This window comes from Xyrauchen texanus, chromosome 5 (assembly GCF_025860055.1).
Source record: "Xyrauchen texanus isolate HMW12.3.18 chromosome 5, RBS_HiC_50CHRs, whole genome shotgun sequence".
NCBI lineage: Eukaryota > Metazoa > Chordata > Actinopteri > Cypriniformes > Catostomidae > Xyrauchen > Xyrauchen texanus.
In genome coordinates this window covers 42,902,747-42,911,646 of record NC_068280.1, presented here as the reverse complement: position 1 = coordinate 42,911,646, position 8,900 = coordinate 42,902,747, and positions in this window count along the sequence as shown.

Sequence of the window (8,900 nt, the reverse complement as noted above, 5' to 3'; positions counted from 1 at the left end):
AGAGGTCAGCTCTGGGATGAAAAGAATTACCAGTAAACACAAGCAATGAGGATATTTGGTACCAAAGAAAGTGCAGGATACCAAATAAATTGAGGTATAACATCATATTTACAAGTCATTTCTAACAATAGGTTAAGTGGTAATAATTTAGAGTAAAGCTCTGGAGTAGAATATACCATTATAACTGCAATGCTGACCTGTGGCACAAGGATTTACAAGCTATATGTAACAATAGAATAACAGTTAAGCACTGTGATGGAATGAAAGTATAATTTTTGGTACTAGTTAATGTGCAATATCAAGTATCAGAGGTATGAAATAGGATTTACAAACTATAATAGAATTGTTAAGCACTGACGGAATGAAATAAGCCAATACTAAAGTCACGGTAAGTAGAATATTTGATACCAGATAATGTGCAAATATCAAGTATTAGATGTATAATCTAGGATTTACAAGCTATATTTAAAAATAGAATAGTTAAGCACTGTAACAATGAAATAAGCAGCAAATTGTATATGAAATAATTGAGATCTTTGGTATCAAGGAATGTGCAGGATAACAGGTATAATATACATTTTGACATTCAAATTACACATGACAACAAGTGGGAATAAATATAATTAACAGCAGAAAATCTGGCTGTAGAGAACACAGCCAATCAGAATGTCTGGAGAGGTTGGGGACTGTGTGGCGTAGTGGGCTAAGAATCACCGGTTTTCCCCGACCTCCAGAATGAGGCAGTGCAAATTAGCATATCTTCAGTGATTCCTCGTGCGCCTGTATAAAAGGACAAACCATCCCATATTCATCCAAGGAGCTGCCCTCAAAGCAGGGTCACGAGAAAAAAAAAAAAAAAAAAAAAAAAGAGCAATTTCCACAGTGAACAGTGTGGATTGGGTGAGTGTAGTCTGACACTTTTAGCAGGCTTTTTTAGGGGTCTTGATGTTACTGACTGCAGGATAAAGAAAGGGTTCCAGTTGTCAGTGATGCTGGGGTGTCAGTAGTCAGCCTAGGTTTAAGGGGTCGGCTGTGGGTCCCTCTCAGCTGTGCGGCGCCTTTTTCCACCTTCATGTTCAGATGCTCCTTTCAGGTAATGCGTAACGTTAACCTGGATCGCCTCATCAGTGGCATCCTGGGTTGCCGAGTTCTTCCGGATGGCTCCTGTAGAAAATAAAGATCTGTCATTCTATTTGAATGGCATAAGGTCATACACATCTACTTAAATATAAAAAAAATATCCAACTTACTTTGAACAATGGTCTTCAGGAACATGTCTCTACAACATGCTTTATCCCCTACACCAGTCCAGGTTGTATTGATGGAAAGGTGATTAGAGAAGATACTCTGAAGCATTCGCCACACGGTTGTCTTTAGGTCCCTCCCACATTTGATTGCCAAAAACCGAAGCTGAAAATACAAAAAAAAAACATGTTACAAATTACATTTCTCTGAAGCTTCTCATAAATTTCAAATGTGACAGGCTGTGGATTCAGACTGTAGAATATGCAGTGTACGATCTTAATTTTACTTTTTAGATTACCCTATACCGTTATAAACGAAATCGGCACACTTACAAATCGTTGCTGGAGCTCTTTATCCTGCCTCAAACTGTTGTCAAGCAACGCCAAATCTTCCTGGGTGTCTAGGGGGGAGTAACAGATCCCCTGGCAGGGATAACTCTCCAACAGACACATTGGCACTGAAACGTTGCAGCATAGCATTTTGTCGTCCATGCTACGCACAACATCGCAAAATTCCAAGACGTCGCAGCATTAGGGTTTGATCTGCACCTACAGGGGTTCCCAGAACAAAAGAATAAAGTAGTCAGTCCTGGTCCTTCAACTACTAAACTATGACATTTATATCTAGGTCTACTACATGTACAGGTGGCCCCAGTGGGAATTAAACCAACAACCACAGGTGTTGTTTGCAAGTTGTACCTAATTGCCCAGTGCGAGCAAATGTCTTCAACATTGTCCCAACTTGCTTCACCTGCTCTTGAAGCGAGCCGCTGTCATCTGGGAAGTAACAATATATTGATTAGCAATACACTAAATATAATAGTAATATAATATAACCACAATTATCATACCAGTAACTTTCCCTGTAATTTCTATCCACAGTATGTTATGCATGGCATACAAGTTCATAATGAAGAACCCTTATGATAACATCAATTTCATTTTTTTTTTTTTTTGAAGCAGAATATTTGTTTGTAAAAGGGGAGGAAAAAGAAAATGAAATATTGGTATACAGATTTTGGTTGATATATCATACTGTACAGTGAAATGTGCTATTGTTATATCCCTACTCACCTGAAGGACGGGTAGATCAGGCAAATCTCCAGTCAGGCCTTTGTAGAGTGTGTGCTCCTTTTGAATAAAACTTTCATTAGTGGGAAGTTGCATATCTACAGGTATTTTAATTCAAACATGCAACATATTGTAATAAATCTACAATATTCAGCCTTTACCTTACACCCTCGGTTGTTGCTCTACACTTTTATTATATTAAATACTTATTTATATAGCTTGCTCACTGTATAATCATGATAGCCTAATACTTATAACACAAGATTGCATCTTAAACGAATGACTGAGTTGAAAACTTGAATAAGAACGCATTTTACACAGAGGGGACCAGCTAGTGAAACTTACCTGCCTACAATAACTGTTTTCATTTGATTTGAGTTACATTAAACATGAATAACCTTAGCCGAGTCCCCAGGAACATCGGGCTATTAAAGTAACAAGCCTATAACTGCGGTCTTATTAATTCTAGCTTCACCATACACTCAAACTGTGAGGTTTATCTGCTTTTACTTACATTGCTCTGTACATAATATACTGTTTTTTGTTCTTTATATACAGATTGTATTAGATTTGCACTACGTGTGTGTATGTGGGTATGTATGAAGGTGAGTGTATGTACGTATATGTATAATTATTTATTTTGTGTTCTTTTTGTTTTTAATTACCTATGTCTTGCTGCTGTTTTTTGGTATTGTTTGTATTGTTGTTGACTGGTAGCTCCTGTCACCTAGACAAATTCCTTGTATGTGTAAGCATACTTGGCAATAAAGCTGATTCTGATTCTGATTTTCTCATGGACCTGTAACACAATGCCCTGACAGTGACTTCAACGGTGTCCTGATCTTTATTAGAAACTGAGAGGAGACCAAGTTAATATAATTTATATTACAATTATCACAAAAAAAAAAACAGTCTGCTTTAAAACTAAGAAAAAACAAGCTTCTATACTAACGTTACATTAAAAATGAACACGTGGCGAACTAGCTTAGCCGCTATCTGCCGGCACACCACATTAGATTAAAATACTTACCCTTGTAGTTGTGCAGATAACTCGATATGTAGAGTTTAAAGCCTTTGTCCCTCTTGCTTGTCGGAGCAGGGGACCAGGCATCAACAATGCGATGAACATCGCTGACGCGGATTTTCGGAAGATTCTGGAGACATCGAGTAAAAAGATATTTTGGGCGACGCGCAAGTAAACCGGAAACAGATATGGCGACAGCGGAACTTCACAGTTCAGTCTTTGTAATGCGTTTTAGCAATACATTTTTAACATTTATAATGCGTTTAGATTTTTTTTATTGCCTTTACAGGGACTTTAACACTTTCTTAAACATTTGTACAGGTCATAATTGCAAAACCTGTAAAAGGTAAAATAACAAAAAAAATCGAGGTTGGAAAAAATGTAGACATAAACGAAATTTCTGCGCAACTGTGAAACCAGAGGATAATTTCGCTTTTTCATTGAGTTTATCCTTCACGTCAAAACAGGGATTTTCATGTTTATGATAGATATCACCATGGTTGCAAATTAATAAAAAATAATTAAAGTATACCTGATATTTTGGCCATGTTGCAGATGTCTTTCACTGTTCACTGATACAGGCATTGGTGAAAAGTCTAACTTCATCAATTTATTCTGCTAAATTGTTCATACCCTGTATTAAATATCTATTTTAAAACCTAATCAGAATCAGAAAGATATTTATTGCCAAGTAAGTTTTACAAAAAGGAATTATTTTTGGTTTATTGGTGCATGTCTCAATGTGCATCAATCAAAGAAATGTAAACAATTTTCACCTGTGCATAAATAATTCAATATATTTTACATATATTACTGTATAATCGCTTCAGAGTTTCAAGTAATTTAAATGTCATTTCCTAAACCTTACCTTATCATGGAATCAAGAGTCAAGAATCTGTTATAAACCCTAATGGCTTTGGAGCAAAAAATAATAATAGCCAACATGGCTGGTCGATTTTGAGAGTCTAAGCTGTCCTTGTAGGCTATTTCAAAGCGGCTTGCCGCCGGCCGCGGTCGATTGCCGCGAGGCAACCGCCAGAGAAAATGAAGCGGGCGGCCCGCCGTCTGACCGCCGGCAGCATCTCGCAAGAAATGGGAGTGACGAATTCGGCGGCAAACGCTTCATCCCCGCCAGTGGGACGCACCTATAGCCGACAGCTTGGGGACGGCGGCAAAAAGAAGCCGTGCGGACATTTTTTGCTATCTGGGATGCTACTAACTAACTATGCTTCTAACAATACTACACTAACAAATATGCTAATTAACTACCTAGACTACACTAAATAATCTAAATAACTATAAAATGCTATGCTAAATAGATGCTAAAATACTCTATCCTGATCGTTTTCAATACTCGCAATTCCAACTCCTGACTCGCTACAGTGGTTTTGACGAAACAAGATGGTTTTTATACTGCCATGGGCGTGGTAGCTCGTACCAAGGGCGTGGTGAGCTGGAACCTGCTTACGTCAGCTGTCACCGGTTACGTCACGAAGTACCGCAAACAGCCAATAGGAAAATTCAACTGCAGTAGCCACCGTTCAACCTGAAGAGGGCAGCACTCAGACGTTTTTACACCATATATTGTAGAATTAAAACACTTTATACACAAATGTCAAAAAAATTACTTGAATCAATGACCAGTACTAATAAAGCCCCAGTCTTACAGATCATTAACTAAAAAAAGTTGGTTTAGGGTTTAGTTACCCTTTAAACTGAGCATGGGCTTTTTTACAAGTTATGTATTTTAAAAGTTGGCATACAGTGTTCATTATAATGGGGCATAGGTTTTGCAACTCTGTACTCAGTACTCACTACTCAAGAGTTATTTTAAATGAGCTACTCTTTTACTCTTACTTGAGTAGTTTTTAGGACAGCTACTTTTACTCTACATTTTTTGGGAAGTAACAGTACTTCTACTTGAGTATGATTTTTCAGTACTCTTTCCACCCCTGGCTGAATGTGAATACTATATGTCTATAATGACACCTGAAACTGAAAACTGAAAGTCGCTAGATGTCAGTAAGTCCAAGATGACACAAAGACAAAAGTTACTGAGTGCACCTTTATTTACTTATTTACCCCACTGTATTTTACACTTTCACTCATTGATTCAAGTAATCAAGGCTGACTGTGAATACTACATTTAATGACATCTGAAACTGAAAACTATTGATTTCAAATGATGATACATCCAAGTCACTAGGTGTCAGTAAGTCCAAGATGACTCAAAGACAAAAGTTATTGAGTGCACCTTTGAGTTTTAGTTTTACAAATTAATTAATAAGTAGGTGCCATTTTAATTTGTCTACAAAATAGATTTCCAGCATTTAAGCACAAGTCTCAGATAAAATGCCTTAATAAGATAATGATGCAATAAGATAATGAAAACAATAATTATAGTGACTGTGTATTTTGTCAGAAAATATAGTTGTTCACTATTGTAAATAAACAAAAGAGCTCAAAACCTCGCACCTCGAAACAGTTTTCTTATGGCTGATCAAATGTGACAGAATTTTATTAGTCAGGATTTTTAGTTTGATGTTTACGAGTGATAGGCCTACAATGAACCAAGAGAATCGCTGTGAATGAAATGTTGTGTTGACTCCTTTTCTTCGCTGGATATTTGGCACAACATCAACATCGCCATCTACTGGTTATGTTGTGGAAAACATTGAGATTGAGCGCATTTACGTTACAAACGTGCATAATAATATTCATTTATCGTCTACAATGAACAGAATTGCGCAAACATTAACATAAATGCAAAGAAAAAGTGCCAAAGTATAAAATTTTTTTTTTTTATTTATCTTTCCATATAAAACTTTATTATACAGGCTCTGATAGCCTGTTTGCTTTTACATTTTTTATAAAATACTAGAGTATTGTTTAAAAATAAAACAAACAAACAAACAAAAAAGGTATGGAGACAGACTTTTTCAATTTATAAATGTTGAACTTCGTCATTCCTTGATGTGTAAATATTATTAATAGGCTAATGCTATTTTCGTTCTATCTCAAAGCCATTGCAAAAGACTATTCTGTTTATTTCATCAAAATAACTACTAACTGACACACGTTGAAGCGCCATAAAATTAAAGCATTAATCGGGGAATGCGAATAGTTATAACAATATTGTACATTCTTGGATTCATAACATTTACGAAATATATAAATACTTCAAGCACAATTGAAGATTTAAAAATTAATTAATTCTTCCGCATCTGATTTAATAGGCAATAAAAGTGACGAGAGGACGCTTAGCAGCGGATATTTGCGAACTCGCATTATGAGGTCATAAATATTTAGAACTCGTTGACGCATTATGCCAATAAAAGCAGTAGAGAGTGAATCGACTCTTCAGTCTGTATTTTTGCAGTGATGGATTTTTATCGCTCTTCAGACAGTATGAATAAAACTTTCAAGTCAACATTTCATGGGGCAATGGCTCCAATCAAAGAGAGTCTAACCCCGCTGGATTTCGAAAGAAATTCCATGCTTCCACCTATTACAGCTCCGGTAAGAGTTAGACTATATATAAACAAAAGATGTATCACATAATATAATTGTTTATAAATATATATAAATAAATAGTTATATATGAAACTAAATTATTTTTGTAGATAGATAGATAGGTTATATATAAATATGAGAAATAGTAGTATGTAACTATCTGCAAGTATGGCCAGTCCCAGAGTTATGAATAATGTCACTAATATGACTAATTTAATAGATTAGTTTCTGATATCACAGCTCCAGTGGTCATGGATAACCTGTAAATATCAAAATATTTTATTGGCAAGAAATTGCAATTTGTCAGTGTAATCTCTATAAAAAGATTTAAAAAAAAATTGTAATCACAAACAACTGTAAAAGTCACAGAAATGTCATTTTCATTGGGTTTTCATATTTCCCAGGTCAAAAGGTGAGGGAAATCTGTAATATGTTGACAGTGCAAGTTTAACTCTCTGCTATGCCATTGTCTGCTTAGGTGTCAGCTCTCGTCTCACACCAAGCACCTCTCCATGGAAAATGCACTTTTATGACACTCGATTCAAAGCCACAGCTTCAACTACCAGCAACATGGGAAGTGATTGACCCATACTTGATTCTGCCCAACAAGTAAGTTCAATTGCAATGTATAGAACAGCATGACTATAATTGTAATTTTAGGCATAAACCAATTTTCTTTTCTTTCAGATACCGCAAAAGTGTTAAGAAGACCCTAAAAGAAAAACACATTAGCAAATCACAACTGTGCAATGTGATACAGGAAACTGTTGAGTGCATAAAAACTGTTTCCATGGATGTGGTCCTTCCAGTTTTTTCCATCTGCATGGAAGAGGAAAAAAGTCTGCTTGAGAAAGCTCAGGTACTTCAAAAGAGAGCTGAAGAGTGGAAGTTCAACAGTGACATCAATCTTAACATTAATCCTATTGACAATCATGGAATCTCAGATGTGAGCTCTGCTGAAAAGGCACGCATCATCGGGAAGAAAATTTTTGCCTGTATGATGCAGTTCTTGCACAGCAAAGATGTGTCAATGATGCCACGAGGACGCTCGATGGAAGTACTTGGGCTATTGGGCAACTTTAGAGCATCAGAGCAGTGCTTCAATCAGGAGTTAATCATCAGGTTTACTAAAGATCTGGTGAACTGTGTTTACAGTGAACTCCTAGCTAACAACATGGGCAAGGCACTACATGAAGATGACTTGTTCTCTGAGCTTTTGATGTTTGAAGGGCCCACTCAAATGTTTGTACGCCGGGAATTCTACTTGGACGTGCTTCATCACTTCTCTCAGTGCGCAGCAAAGAACAACCTGAAAATATTCCTTAAATTGGATGGCTCCAGCACCTTGGAATTGACCTGGGACTCTACTAGCTCCACAACCATCACAAAAGCTGAGAAGACTACACTGAATGCCCTCAGCAAATTAGTGAACAGCACAGTGATGGATATCATCAATGAAGTCACTGAAAATCCTCTACGGACTGCAGAGATAGTCAGGCAAGGTACATGTACTATAGTTTTCATCCACTTGATGTCATTGTGTATAATTTCTAAAGTATATTTGTAATTAAATTGAATTATTTACTAATTCATGTTGTTGTTTTAGGGAAGAAAGCAGGTATGCAATCCTGTGATGTCACTTCCAGATGCTTTGAGCAGCTAGATGAGGCAGAACTGTTGGGAAGAAGAACTCCCAAACCTGATGTGATACCTGAGAATGATATGCTCAGTCTAAGTGCTGGAAGGAAGGACGAAGCTGAAGAAAAAGAGGAAGAGATAGACATTGAGGAATTGCTTGGGAAGGATGAATCTCCAGCTCCCACTGAGAGAAGCAGTCAACATGCCCAAGAAAGCAAACTACACAGTTCTTCTATAAAGCATGAATGTAGCTGTGGTAATGTTGACCAGGGTCTTTACTGTCAACCAGACTGTCAGCACTGGGCAGTTGAGGAAAACAGAAATTCCACTAGGAGACCTGAAACACCAATGGAAGTAACCCCTGAGGCCTCTTTCATTTTGCCATACCACCTTATAGAGAGCATTGTTGA